Source organism: Loxodonta africana, chromosome 9 (assembly GCF_030014295.1).
Source record: "Loxodonta africana isolate mLoxAfr1 chromosome 9, mLoxAfr1.hap2, whole genome shotgun sequence".
NCBI lineage: Eukaryota > Metazoa > Chordata > Mammalia > Proboscidea > Elephantidae > Loxodonta > Loxodonta africana.
The window spans coordinates 23039658-23052912 of NC_087350.1; the positions used below are offsets into that span (position 1 = coordinate 23039658).

General features: G+C 45.4%; 1 protein-coding gene across 1 annotated transcript in view; it reads left to right on the forward strand.

Moving 5' to 3' along the window:
• The first annotated feature begins 4407 nt into the window (after positions 1–4407).
• GOLM1 (golgi membrane protein 1) overlaps positions 4408–13255 on the forward strand; it is an 85407-nt gene continuing 76559 nt past the window's right edge. Inside the window, exon 1 of the mRNA XM_003407761.4 lies at positions 4408–4542. The gene's annotated coding sequence lies outside the window, so the exon portion shown is untranslated. The remainder of the gene's footprint in view (positions 4543–13255) is intronic.

The window sequence follows — 13255 nt, forward strand, 5'->3', positions numbered from 1 at the left end:
GAAGTGCCTTTGTGCCTTGAAGTTTTATCTTGAACAAGTGTTTTAAGGACATGGTCAGTTGGAGATCTTATCTATTCCTCAAGCCTGAAGCAGAGTGTAGCCCATATGTTATACTCTCTGCTGTGTCACTTTTCTAGTGATTTCTGTCGCCTAGCCCTCTGCAGGGTTTTTCCAAACCTATCTCATCATTGACTCTGTGAGACCCTGACACCTGTCCAATAAATTCCCTTTTTCCTTAATATTGGCAGAGTCTGTTTCTGTTGTTTGGAACCAAGAACCCTGATACAGCCATTGATGTTGCTTCACTATATATTATAGTCAGTTCCAGCAATGGATAGGCTGTGGGGAAGCTCTCAGGATGAAGGCTAAGCTGAAAAACCAGGCTTTGGAAAGGACAGGAGCCAACCCTACAGAGCTCTGTACCAAGAACAGGTGGGCATCATCAATGAGATGAATGTACATCAATACTTTTCAGTCCCTAGGTCATTACTTTGTTCATTCCAGGAAGAAAGTGTAATGGCCCTATCTGAGGTTAGGCAGAATAATGGCCCACCTAAGATGTCCACATCCAGAGCCTGTGAATATCTGACCTTACATGGCAGAGGAACTTTGCAGATGTGATTGAGGGCTGTGAGATGGAGAAATTATCCTGGATTACTTGGGTGGAACCAATGTAATCACCAAAGCCAAACCAGTTGCCATTGAGTCAATTCCAATTGCCCCATGTTCTTTAGAGTTGTACTGTGCTCCATAGGGTTTTCGTGGCTATGACCTTTTGGCAGATCTCCAGGTCTTTCTTCTGAGGCCCCTCTGGGTGGAGTCAAACCACCAACATTTCAGTTACTAGCTGAGTGCTTAACTGTTTGCACCATCCAAGGATTCCTAATGTAATCACAAACCAAAACCAAACCTGTTGCTGTCAAGTCAATTCCGACTCATAGCAATCCTATAGGACAGAGTAGAACTGCCCCACAGGGTATCCAAGGAGTGGCTGGTGGATTCAAACAGCCAACTTTTTGGTTAGCAGCCAAGCTCTTAATCACTGTGCCACCAGGGATCCAATGTAATCACAAAGGTCCCTAAAAGTGGAGAACCCTTTCCAGATGGGTCACAGAGATGTGACAACAGAAGCAAGGAAAGATGTTACACTGCTGGCCTTGAAGACAGAGGAAGAGGGCCACAAGCCAAGGAATGCAGGCAGCCTCTAGAAGTTGGGAAAGGCAAGGAAATGGAGTCTCTCCTAGAGCCTCTGGAAGGAACAAAGCCCTGTTGACACCTGGATTTTAGCCCAGTAAGACATGTGTCTGAGTTCTTACCTATAGAATTGTGAGATAATAAAATTGAGTGCTTTAAGCCACCAAGTTTATGGTAATTTGTTATTGCATCAAATAGAAAACTAATACAGAGTCCACCCTTTGATCTGGAGAGGATATTACTTTGATAGTCCTGGTAAGGCCATATCCCTTGGAAAGTAGGGGGCAGGTGTCTTGTGTGAACATCAGGTGCTATTAGCAAATGAAGGAAAGGGCGCTGAGCAGGCAAAACATGATACCCACTGCAACCGGCCACCACAGCTCCTTGCACATAAAGATATTTAATCAAAATTCTTCCAGTTGAACATTTCGGACCAGCAGCTGATTAGGTTAAATATCCTGGGTGAGAATCCTTGAGGAAACAGAAGAGACGGCTTTATAAGGAAAGTAAATCCATATTTATATGTGCAATATATATATATATACCTTAAAAATCCTGAATTTTGCCATGAAAAATCTCATGAAACTTGAAAAGGTCTCATTCTCCATTAGTAAGCCAAAGCCACTACTGTCAATTCCAACTCCTATCCACCTGCCCCATAGGGTTTCCAAGGCTGCCACATCTTTTTCCCGTGGAGCAGCTGGTGGGTTTGAACCACCAACCTTTTGGTTAGTGGCCAAGCACTTTAACCACTGCATCACTAGGGCTTCTTGCCCCTTAGTAAAGATGTAGCTAATTCAGCTGGCTACCCTAGCAGCTAGACATATGGACCTGTTCCACAGAGTGTTTAAGAATCACTCGCTTAGTCACTGACTACTTAGCTCTTGATAATTGAGAGACACTAACGGAGGCCTATTTAAAGGCACATAAAATGAGATAGAGGTTATGGTCCACCAGTCTAAGAATGCATAACTAGGAGAGCTAAAGAAGCAATAACGGGGATTTACCGTACCTGTCCAAAAATCCTGATTGTGGCGACTTAAGGTCACTGGAAGATCAGAGTGAAGTGATTCAAGTCAAGTCGTCTGCAGAGCCAGGCTGAGGTCCAACACAGCCCCAGCTTCTGAACGCCTGGCCTGACTCCGCAGCCGTTTAACAGTAGGTAACAAAAACATCGTTCTCGAGAATAGAAGAACATTATTCTTATCGTGGTCACCTTTTTCAAGGTGAGTCTTTGTTCTGGTGAAACCAATTTTGGCTGTCAGCATTCCTTTTGGAGTCTGTGTATTTGTGTTGTTGGTGGTGGGATTCGGGAGGGGTGCAAAGGAAGGGGCTCCATTCCCAGAGACCAGAAACCAGGGCTGGGAAGGCTCAAAAAGAGATGAGTCTAGGAGCATTGCTCTCAATCCTGGCCATACAGCAGAATATCCTGGGAAACTTTAAAACAACCACCACCACCAGTATTTGGTTTCAGAACACTGAAGGTGGAACTTAGGCACCTGGGTGCTCTCAAAGTTTCCCAAACCAACCAGTTACTCTCAAGTGTATTCTGACTCATGGTGACCCCATGTGCTTCCAGAGTAGAAGTGCTACCTCCACTGGGTGTTTATAGCTGTGACCTTTATGAAGCTGATGTCAAGTCTTTTTTCTGAAGCATCTGGAAGTGGGTTTGAATCTCCAACCTACCCATTAGTATTCCAGGGCTTAAAAGTTTACACCACCCAGGGACTCCTACCAGCTCCCCAGGTAATTCTAATGCCTGCTTTAGAATTTTATAGTGTGGTTTACCTTGTAGGTCATTAGTTTTGTGGTGTCCTGTCAGGGGAAGTATGGCCTACCAGCACTTCTCAAACGTCAGTGTGTCTTGGAGCCACTAGGGTACTGTTTAAAATTGAAACTCCGAGGCTTCCTCAGAATCCTACAAGTTCACCCTTGGGCGGGGCCTTGTTGTTACATGCCCCGAGTCGTTTCCGAATCATAGGGACCCCATGTACAGCTGAAGAAAACACTGCCCGGTCCTGTGCCATCTGCACAATTGTTGCTGTCAATCCATCTCATTGAGGGTCTTCCTTTTCTTCAATGACCTTCTACTTTACTAAGCATGATGTCCTTCTCAAGGGACCAGTCCCTCCTGCTAACATGTCGAATGTATGCAAGACAAGTCTCGCCATCCTCACTTCTAAGGAGCATTCTGGCTGTACTTCTTCCACGACAGATACGTCTGTTCTTCTGGCAGTCCACGGTATATTCAATATTTTTTGGCATCCATTCTTCTTTGGTTCTCCTTGTTCACTGTCCGTGCATATGAGGCGATGAAAAATACCATGGCTTGGGTCAGGTGCACCTTAGTTCTCAAGGTGACATCTTTGCTTTTTAGCACTTCGAATAAGTCTTTTGCAGCAGATCTGCCCAACGCAATAATAATAAAAAAAAAAACCAACGCAATACGTCGTTTAATTTCTTGTCTGCTGCATCTATGGTGCCTAGGAATCTTCATTTTATCGATTGCAAGTAGTCTGGGGATCAGCCTGAAACATCAGAGCTGGAGAAAAAACAACAGTCGGCAGATTATGGCCAACTAGGAGTGCCTGGAAGAAGCAAAAAAGGCACCTTTGTGAGTAAAGAGCCCCATAACGCCCATGTTGCATCGTTTCCTCCACTCTGGACAGTTTTATACCTGTGCTCCTGTCTGCAGTTGTGCTGTCCCCGCTACTCTGGGCAGTTCTGGCAGAGGCCACTGAAGGAGACGTGAGTTTGGCAAGGTGTGTCGCGCTGGGTGTGGTTGACTCTGTGTTCGGGAAAATTCCCTCAGGGCTGGCAGGCGGGCAGCTTTTCTCCGTAGGCGCTTCCCTCTTCTGCGCCTTTCGCTCCTCAGTAAGGCTCTTCACTGTTTTATTTGGTCCTCTGTTCGCACAGCCGGCTCCCGCGTCCCCATGGAGCGGCAGTCGCTGAGGAGGAAATAGGGACTGCGCCGGCGGCCCGGCTGTGGGGAGGGGGCGCGGCGCGGGTTTTCCGGCTCTCGCCGAGGGGCGGCCGCGGCCCCGAGCGCGCGCACCGTGGGGCCAGCCGCCTGGGCGCGGCCTCGGCGGCCCCGGCCTCGCCTCACCGCGCTCGCGGCGCCGCCTCCTCCCCGCGCGCCGCCGGCGCTGCCCGGGGGCGGGGACTCGCCGCTGCGGAGGCCGGAGACGCGGCGGCGCTGGACGCGGCGCGGAGCGCACGGCGCGGACCCGTTCGGAGCGCGAGGCCGCCGGTGGATAGAGAGCGCGGCGTGGCCCCGGGAGAGCGGCCCGGGGCGGCCTCGGAGCGAGGCCCCGCAGCGCCCAGCGGCCGGCAGAGCCGCGGAAAGAGGTGAGTCGGCCAGCGCGCGACACCCGGCGCGTCCTCTCGCCGCCTTCCCGCGCCTCCTTCCTCCTCAGCCCCGGGCTCTGCGCCCCGCGCCCAGGGACCCCGCTCCGTCCCTCGAGACCCCGCCCAGCTGGCGCCCGGGCTGCCCCCTTTTTATCGAATTCGGCGCGGAGGTGACACTGCCCTGCCCCGTGTCCGAGCCTTCGCCCCGGACGTGGGGCGGAGAAGCCCGCGGCCGCCGCGACCCCCACCGCTCGCCGCCCCCGAGGCAGGGGCGCCGGGACCCCCGGCTCTGCTGTGAGGCGCTGTGCAAGGATTCCCTGTCCCTGTGGAGGCGAGTCTTGGGCTCTTCGGGGGCCTTGCTTTTTGTCCTGAGCTTTTGTCACGCGCATCAGTACCAAAGTGTGAAGCGTGCATCCCCAAAGTCGCACTAGTCCCAATTCTGCGGGCGTGATTTGCACCATGCGAGGGTGGGCCGTGCCGGGAGCCGCTCACATCCTCTTCCTGCCTCCCTCACCGCCAGGGAGGCTCAGGCTCTTCGGGTGCCCACGTAGGCAGCGGTTCGGTCCTGGCAGGTGACGGGGAGGTGGTGACCGGGAGGTGTACCCCAGGTCTTTCTGCTGCGCCGCGGCCGCCAGAGCACATAGGGGTGTAGGGATGCGGACAGGCTCTCTCATTCTCCGCCTTTGACCTGTGGAGGGCCCACAAAACTTTTGCTCTGCCGTAAAAATACTCCCCTGAGTATGTACAGTGTGTGTATATATATGTATATGTATGTATATAGTGTATTTTTTATGGACATTTAACACCCTGTTAAAGAGTTTTAATGATTTTTTAGTAAAGCAAAATTGAAAATTACCTATTTTGATGAATGGTCTTTTTTAGCGGGATTTAAGAATCGTTGTTCTGTTCGGAATGCCATGACGATGCTCTAGTCCCTTTCAGACGTCCTTTCTCCACATCTGCAAAACCGAACGTGTGGCTTTCACGGTTTTGAGAATTCCTTTTTGTCTCGAGCTTTTGTGGCGCGGCTGCTTTGGGGTCTCTAGGCCCTGCAGTCCTATATGATGCAAATGTTAAGGGTGGGTTATTAGGGTGTTCAGCATTCCTAGGGTGGGTTATTAGGGTGTTCAACAGTCTGATGAAAACATTGAACAGCCCTAGAGTGACTGTGTGTTCACCTCAAGGCCGTCAGGTTGGCTCCGATTTAGGCAGTTTTAGTTTTTCTGAATTTCTTGGTGCATTAGCCTGAGGAGCAGTAGAAGCTCTTGGTTGCCCTTGTGGCTCTCCCAAGGCATCCTAGCTCCGCCCACGTGCATTATAAAAGATTAACCTCATGCTTTTGGGAGGAATGTTCTTACTTTATTCGTACCTAGAAATCAGTAATTTGGTAAAACTTTCTGTTCTTAGGCCACTCAATTCTTAAGGCGCCAGTGGAAATTGAATTCTTAGAATGTTTAAAGGAAAGAGATTAGTTTCTCACATGCGTTTTGGTCTCCTGGAGAGAGATTATCACATTTTTTTCATCAATTTTGTGCAGAAAGGCAAGACCAGGAAAGGAGAATTGAGAGGGAAGTCACATTGCAATAATACTGCTATTAGGAGCTAAGGAATGCCATCTGTTTTCTAATTGCTGGTAATAGGTTCAGTTATTGATGGGAGATGAAAAGATTTTGCATTTACCTTTTTTTTTGAGGGAGTGGGGCAGAAACAGCATTGAGGAGGCCCAGGGATACCTTCCCCCAGCCAGGGAGGGAACTGCAGACCTTGTTTAACATCCTGTGGAAGGTGCAGGCTGGCTTTCTGCAATGGAAGCACCAAGGGTAGAATAGCAGAGGCTGGGAAACTGCTTCTGTGTGGAGCAGCTGGGAGGGTCGGCCACTTTAAGCAGGTTGTACTGAGCAGGGTAGGAAACGTTTGGTAATGGGCACTGTTAGTGAAAGGGAGTTTAAAGGATAGTACCTGAAGACAAGCCCTCCTCCTAAAAGTGTCTGGTGTGTGAAGGTTGTGGGGTCCATGGTCTAGGGGAACATCTAGCTCAATTGGGATAACATAGTTTATAAAGAAAATGTTCTACATTCTACTTTGGTGAGTAGCATCTAGGGCCTTAAAAGCTTGTGAGTGGCCATCTAAGATACTCTCCTGGTCTCACCCGTTCGGGAGCAAGGGAGAATGAAAAAAGCTTAAGAGACAAGGGCAAGATTAGTCCAAAGGACTAATGGACCACAGCTACCACGGCCTCCAGCAGATTGAGTTCAGCACAACTAGATGGTGCCTGGCTACCACCACTGACTACTCTGGCAGGGATCACAATAGAGGGTCTAGGACAGAGCTGGAGAAAAATGTAGAACAGAATTCAAACTCACAAAAAAAGACCAGATTTACTGGTTTGAAAGAGACTGGAGAAACCCTGAGATTATGGTCCCTGGTCACCCTTTTAGCTCAGTAACGAAGTCACTCTCGAGGTTCACACTTCAGCCAAAGATTAGACAAGCCCGTAAAACAAGACTAAAGGGGCACACCAGCCCAGGGACAAGGACTAGAAGGCAGGAGGGGACAGGAAAGCTGGTAATAGGAAACCCAAGGGCGAGAAGGGAGAATTTTGCCATGTCATGGGGTTGTTAACTAATGTCAGAAAACAGTACGTGTACTATTTAATGAGACTAGTGTGTTCTGTAAACTTTCATCTAAAGTACAAAAAAAAAAAAGTGGTGTGGTAGGGAGGGAATCCTAGTGCCTTTGGCTTTAAGCCACCCAGCGACACCATGGAAGAAAGGCTGGGCAATCTGCTTCCATAAAGATAACAGCCAAAAAAACCCTAAGGAGCTCAGTTCTACTCTGTCACACATGAGGTCACCATGAATCAGAATCGACTCGACTGCAATGTGTTTAGTTTTATTATTATTATTTTATTTAGTTTTTCTTTAGAAAAAGAAAAGTTGCCTTATGAAAAGATTCATTTCTTTTTAGATGAGCTAGTATGATAAACAACATATATGATCCACAGTTGGGATAAAAGAAAAATCATTTGTCTGCTTTATAAAACTCTTTTTTTAAAAAAAAGTATTTGTAAAAGGAATGGCTTTGTAACAGTTTTACCTTAGAAAATAAGAGTGGTATTTCACTTGCACCCCTTCCCTCCAAATGTTCTTCACACGTGCGGTCATTTTCTAGACTTCTCATGTTACTAAGAAACCCTGGTGGCGTAGTGGTTAAGTGCTATGGCTGCTAACCAAAGGGTTGGCAGTTCGAATCTGCCAGGCGCTCCTTGGAAACTATATGGGGCAGTTCTACTCTGTCCTATAGGGTCACTATGAGTTGGAATCGACCCCACGGCGCTGGGTTGGGTTGGGTTTGTTGTTGATGAAATTACAGTACAAGAAAGACTGGTCTCTAAGAAGTGTTTCCTAACTTCTTTCCTCTAGTGTTTTTCTTTTGCCTCACAAGAATTTTCCCATAAGTTCAGGGGGAAAAAAATTCATGCCTTCTCAGATTTTTATAATATTTTATTTTTTAAAACTCTTAAGGGCTATGTTAATAAAAGTTTGCTAAGATTTTGAAAATTAGTTAATGCCTGACTGAAAAAGAATGTATGATTACTGTGTAACATGATTATAGTGATTTATATTGTATTTTACAGTGATTTCCAAACTTTTTCGATCCTTCTCATTAGTTATAAACATTTTTAGCACTCTCCCATATGTGCGTTAGTTATAAATTATATATATGTGCCCAGAGGTGCCTCAGAAGACAGGCCTGGCAATCTGTTCCTGAAAGGTCACAGCCTTGAAAACCTTATGGACAGTTCTGCTCAGCACATGCGGAGTCACCATGAGTCAGAATCGACTCGTGGGGCAACTCACAACAACTCTTATGGTTCTCCGGTATCTCAAATACACTCAGGACTAGCTTCGTTGTTACTGTTAGTGGAGGTAAAACCCTATTTCAAACAGTCTGTCTTTTAATTTTCAGTATTTTTGACCAATTTCTTGTCAAATCTGATTACATCACTGTGGTTTTTGATGGGTTCATGTAAAGCTCAGACACTGAGAAATGTCTCCTTTGCCAGCTGTGGTTCTTGTGTTTGCCTCTGCTTGCATTTATTAGTAAAACTTCAATTTTTGCCTTTTATTTTTAAATCTTCCTATCCTTTGTAGGTTTAGTTATCTGTTAATCTACCCCACAGTGCATGTGCAAACCAGGATACATTGCACTGTGCTGAAGTGGAAGGAAGGGTAGCGGGTGACCTATCGATAACACCCACCCCCTACCCCCAGGCATCCCAGGGTGATGTGTGACATGCAACCCTCTGACGGAGGGACGTAGTGAGGATGCGCCATCAGTTTATACTTGAATATTGGTAAATCGTAGTTTCTCTCTTATTTTTTGGATAAAAATATATATACCTTCTAGAATTTTCTTATGCAGCCCAGTGGAACATCGTCCACACCTTCTGGAAAGCATGTACCCTGCTAGTAATTTCTTACTTCAGCTTCAAATAATTCTTTTATTTGACTCTTAGAAGGAGCCTCATTAGATATGACTGCTCCTCTCCTTTTTTTCCAAAGGAGTAAACCGAGACTGAAAAAGGTCAGTTAATACCATAGTAAGAAGCCCTTTTAGTTATTTGCTTGGTGGTACTCACCACCTTGATGCTGTTGTTCAATTTTCACACCAGCCTTAGTAGACAGACACTATGATTTATCTCTTTACAGATGAGACCATGAGGTGTGGAGGAGTTAGGAAACTTACCCTGCGTCACCCAGTGAGTACATGGGTGCTTACATCCCTCTCAGTTACCTGCCCAAGGCACAAGGCGGGGACCTGGGTCTTCTTTGTGTTTCTTGAGGGCAGAGATCTTCCTCACCTACCTTTGTATCCCCAGTTCCAAAGAGACCCTTGAAATATGTTTGAATGAGTCCATTTTTTCCCCCCTTTACTTCATGATATATCCATATGGTATGAGGACTTTTTTTTTTTTTTAAGTGAAGAGGCCATAAAATTCTATGATTGAATCTGGGAATGCTGGAAATACAACTTCAAAACTTGCCAATATTACCATTTTATATCTTACTTGCATCTTGACTTTTTTCTTGTTATTGCTTGACTTTTATATTATGATACTCACTGGAGAAAGAAATACAGAATTTGTAAAGTAAAAAATGAAAGAGGGCAGTGGTGGTTCAGTTGTAGAATCCTCACCTTCCATGCGGGAGACCAGGGTTTGAATCCTGGCCAGTACACCTCATACGAAGCTACCACCCGTCTGTCGGTGGAGGCGTGTGTGTTGCTGTGATGCTGAAAAGGTTTTAACAGAGCTTCCAGACTAACATGGACTAGAAAGAAAGATCTGGTGGCCTACTTCTGAAAATCAGCCAGTGAAAACCCTGTGTATCACAACCACTCATGGAGATGACACAGGACCGGGCAGCATTTGGTTCTGTTGTGTACAGGGTGGCCATGAGTCTGGGATGGACTCAATGGAATCTAATAACAACAACAACAAAAAGGAAGCTTTATTATTTTTCTTTCCCTATACACATTCCCATTCTCACAATACAGTTTTTATACGTACTTCCTTTTAAACCTTTTTCTGTGCATAGACAGCTGTATTCACATATTACGTGTTTTTAAAATGTTTTCAGCAAGAATGGTAGTTACTGTTTTGAAACTTTTTTCACTTAGCAGTTTGTTTTGATTATCTATTGCTGTGGAACAAACCGTCTTAAAGCTTAAAACCACGATTTTGTCTCATGATTCTGTGGGCTGACTGGGCTCAGCTGAGTGGTTGTTCTATTTCATGTGATGTTGCAGGGGCAGCAGTCACTTGGTGGCTCAGTTGGGCTGGAACTTCAGGATGGCTCATTGGCTAATTTTATTCTTTACAAATATTACCCTGCTGAATTCTTAGGGACAGAATTTTGATATATTAATGATTGATTGTTTTAGAGGAAAAAATTGTTTCACTGTATTTCGCCTTTGATTTCAGTGCTAGCAAAACCCAAGAGACTCCAGCCTAGTCTTTCTTGTTCTCTGTCATTTACGTCTGGGCAGCAGTTAGGTTATTCCTTATCTTCCCCCTTTTTCTCTTTATCATTTAGAGAGGATCTTGCATAAGATTGCTGGCTGGGCTCCGTGATTATTTCATTGTGATTAAAGAACAGATACCTTTATCCAAAACCTTATAGTGACTTTGATTGCGATGCCCAGAGAGAGAGGACCCTACACTAAGAAGTTATTTTAGATAGAGTCCATTTTAGGTTACTCTTTATTTCTCATATAACCTTCTCTAGAGCAGGCAATAGTAGATAAGGTTTAGGAAAAATGCTTCATGTTGCTGATGCAGATGGAAGGTGGGAGACAGTAGTTGCTGACTCAGTAGGTAGATGGTGGGGCCTAACAGTTCACATTTCTAACAGATTCCCAGGTGGTGCGGATGCTGCTGGTCCAGGGACTGAGAGAACCTTTGATCTAAAGCAGGGGTCAACAGACTTCTTCTGTAAAGGGCCAGCTAGTAAGTATTTTAGGCTTTGCAGTCCATATGGTTTCCTGTCACAACTACTCAACTCTGTTGTAATAGCTTAAAAGCAGTCATAGACAATATCTTAATGAATGGGTGTGGCTGGGAGCCAATCAGACTTTATGGACACTGAAATTTTAATTTCCCATGTCATGAAATACTATTTTAATTTTCCCCAACTATTTGAAATTGTAAAAAACCATTCCTAGCTCGTGTGCCACGTACAAAAACTGGTGGTAGACAGGTGGGATTTGGTCCTTCGCTGACTAGGGGGAAAATTCGGAAGCCCCTACCAAGATGGAGTCCTGGTATCAGGTAGAAGGTGGCTTTTCTTCAGGAAATTCCAAGCGCCAGATCAAACAAGGTGGAATTTAGTTCTTTCAATCATTTTTACTCACCCACATGGTTTTTTGGTGTTTTTACCACATAACATTAATTATTCACATTAATTTTTAAAATATTAGCTTTATAAATTATCAGCTTCCAGAATTGGGGAAAACATGGTGTTTATAATTGGGATTTGGGGAAATAAGAGGAGGTGATTCTAGTTAAGTTTTGGTAACCTTTTCCACTGATTTAAGCAGAATACAGTGAATTTAGTCTTTTAACCCTAATGGCATAGAGCAGGAGTTGACAAACTATCTGTAGAGGGCCAGATAGTAAATATTTTAACTCATTCAGTCCTCAGAATAACCGTAAGAGTAGGTCTGTGCTACAGCTGTTCAACTGTGCCTTGTAGCTAGAAAGCAGCTGTAGATAATACTTAACTGAATGGTGGGTGTGGCTGTGGTCAGTGAAATCAGGCCAGATATGGCCTGTGAGCTGTTGTTCGCTGACCACTGCCTTAGAGACATTCTCGGAACAGGGTAGAGTATTTCTAAACCCTCAAAAAATGCTGGTGACCAAGTCCTTCACAGACCCTGGAGCTGTATGGGGTGTTTCCCAGACTGTTTGCTCACTGCTGGGCAGCTCCGGGTCTCTGAGATGTCAGGTGAGGCCATTTCCTCTAAGAAGGTCTAAAGGTGTGGCCCCAGCACTGTTTGGAGAAGCTGTATTTGTTCCTTCAGTGGTGACATAGGTCAAGCAAGCAAATCTGATGTGATTGCTCCTGAATAGGTATTTGTTCAATGATGAAAAACCCTATGTGAAAATAAGAAAGTATTAACCAGGAGGTTCAAGAGCTGTATGCATCTGGCAGGTTGCCCGTTTTCACATCCTCTTCCTTAGATTTTTTTTTAAACTTTGAAGTCATTATAGGTCGGCGATTTGAACCTACCAGTAGCTCTTATTTTCTAAAGTTTTTTTGTTTTATTAACAAACAGTAACTTTAACTTTTTTTAAAAACGGCAATTCAGTGCTCCTGTTTTATAGAAACTTCTTGAACTTCCTCATATATTCAGTAATGTTTTATTTACTGATAGGTTATAATTTTTAAGTTAACTAAGCCAGTAGGCGAGAGCCTGCAGTTTTTTCATTACTTTCCTGTTGTATCAAGATACTTTAAATGCAAAAACACATCCACCCAACCCCAAACCACTGCCCTCAAGTCAATTCCAACTCATAGTGTAACCCCATAGAGTTTCTGAGGCTGTAAATCTCTACGGAAGCAGGTGGTTTTGAACTGCCGGCCTTTCGGTTAGCATTCGATCACTTTAACCACTGTGTCACCAGGGTTTCTGCAAAAACACATCACTTCAAACCAGGAAAGCCTTGGGTTTCACAGAATTGAGTATAAGCTGATTTAAGTTAATCATTTCCAGTATGCCAGATGCCTGTGATCAAGTATGAGGCGCAGCACACTGCAAAGCCTAAAGTAAAATGACTTAATATATCCGTTTTATGCAGGTGCTTCTCTCATCCACTCCCATCCCACCCCCAATCCAAATTAATTCACAGGTGGCAGAAAGAGTTTTTCAAATGTTTTACAACTGTAAGTTCCTGATCTGCTGTCCTGCTTCCGCTTTGGAAGGTGTCTTAGGGCTCTTCATCAGTCTTTGTCCCTTATTGCCTGTGTCTCTCCCTGTTTACTCAGCAGCAGTGGCTTACACAGTCCCTGGAAGTCAGTGGTGAAGCGCCTTGGAGGCCCGAAGGCTCAGTGTTCCTTCTCCCTTCCTTGCTGTTACCTTCTTACCTGGGCAGGCCTGCTTCTGTCGGGAACCCAGGGCGTCCCCAGCGGTGGTCTCTGGGCACCCTGCA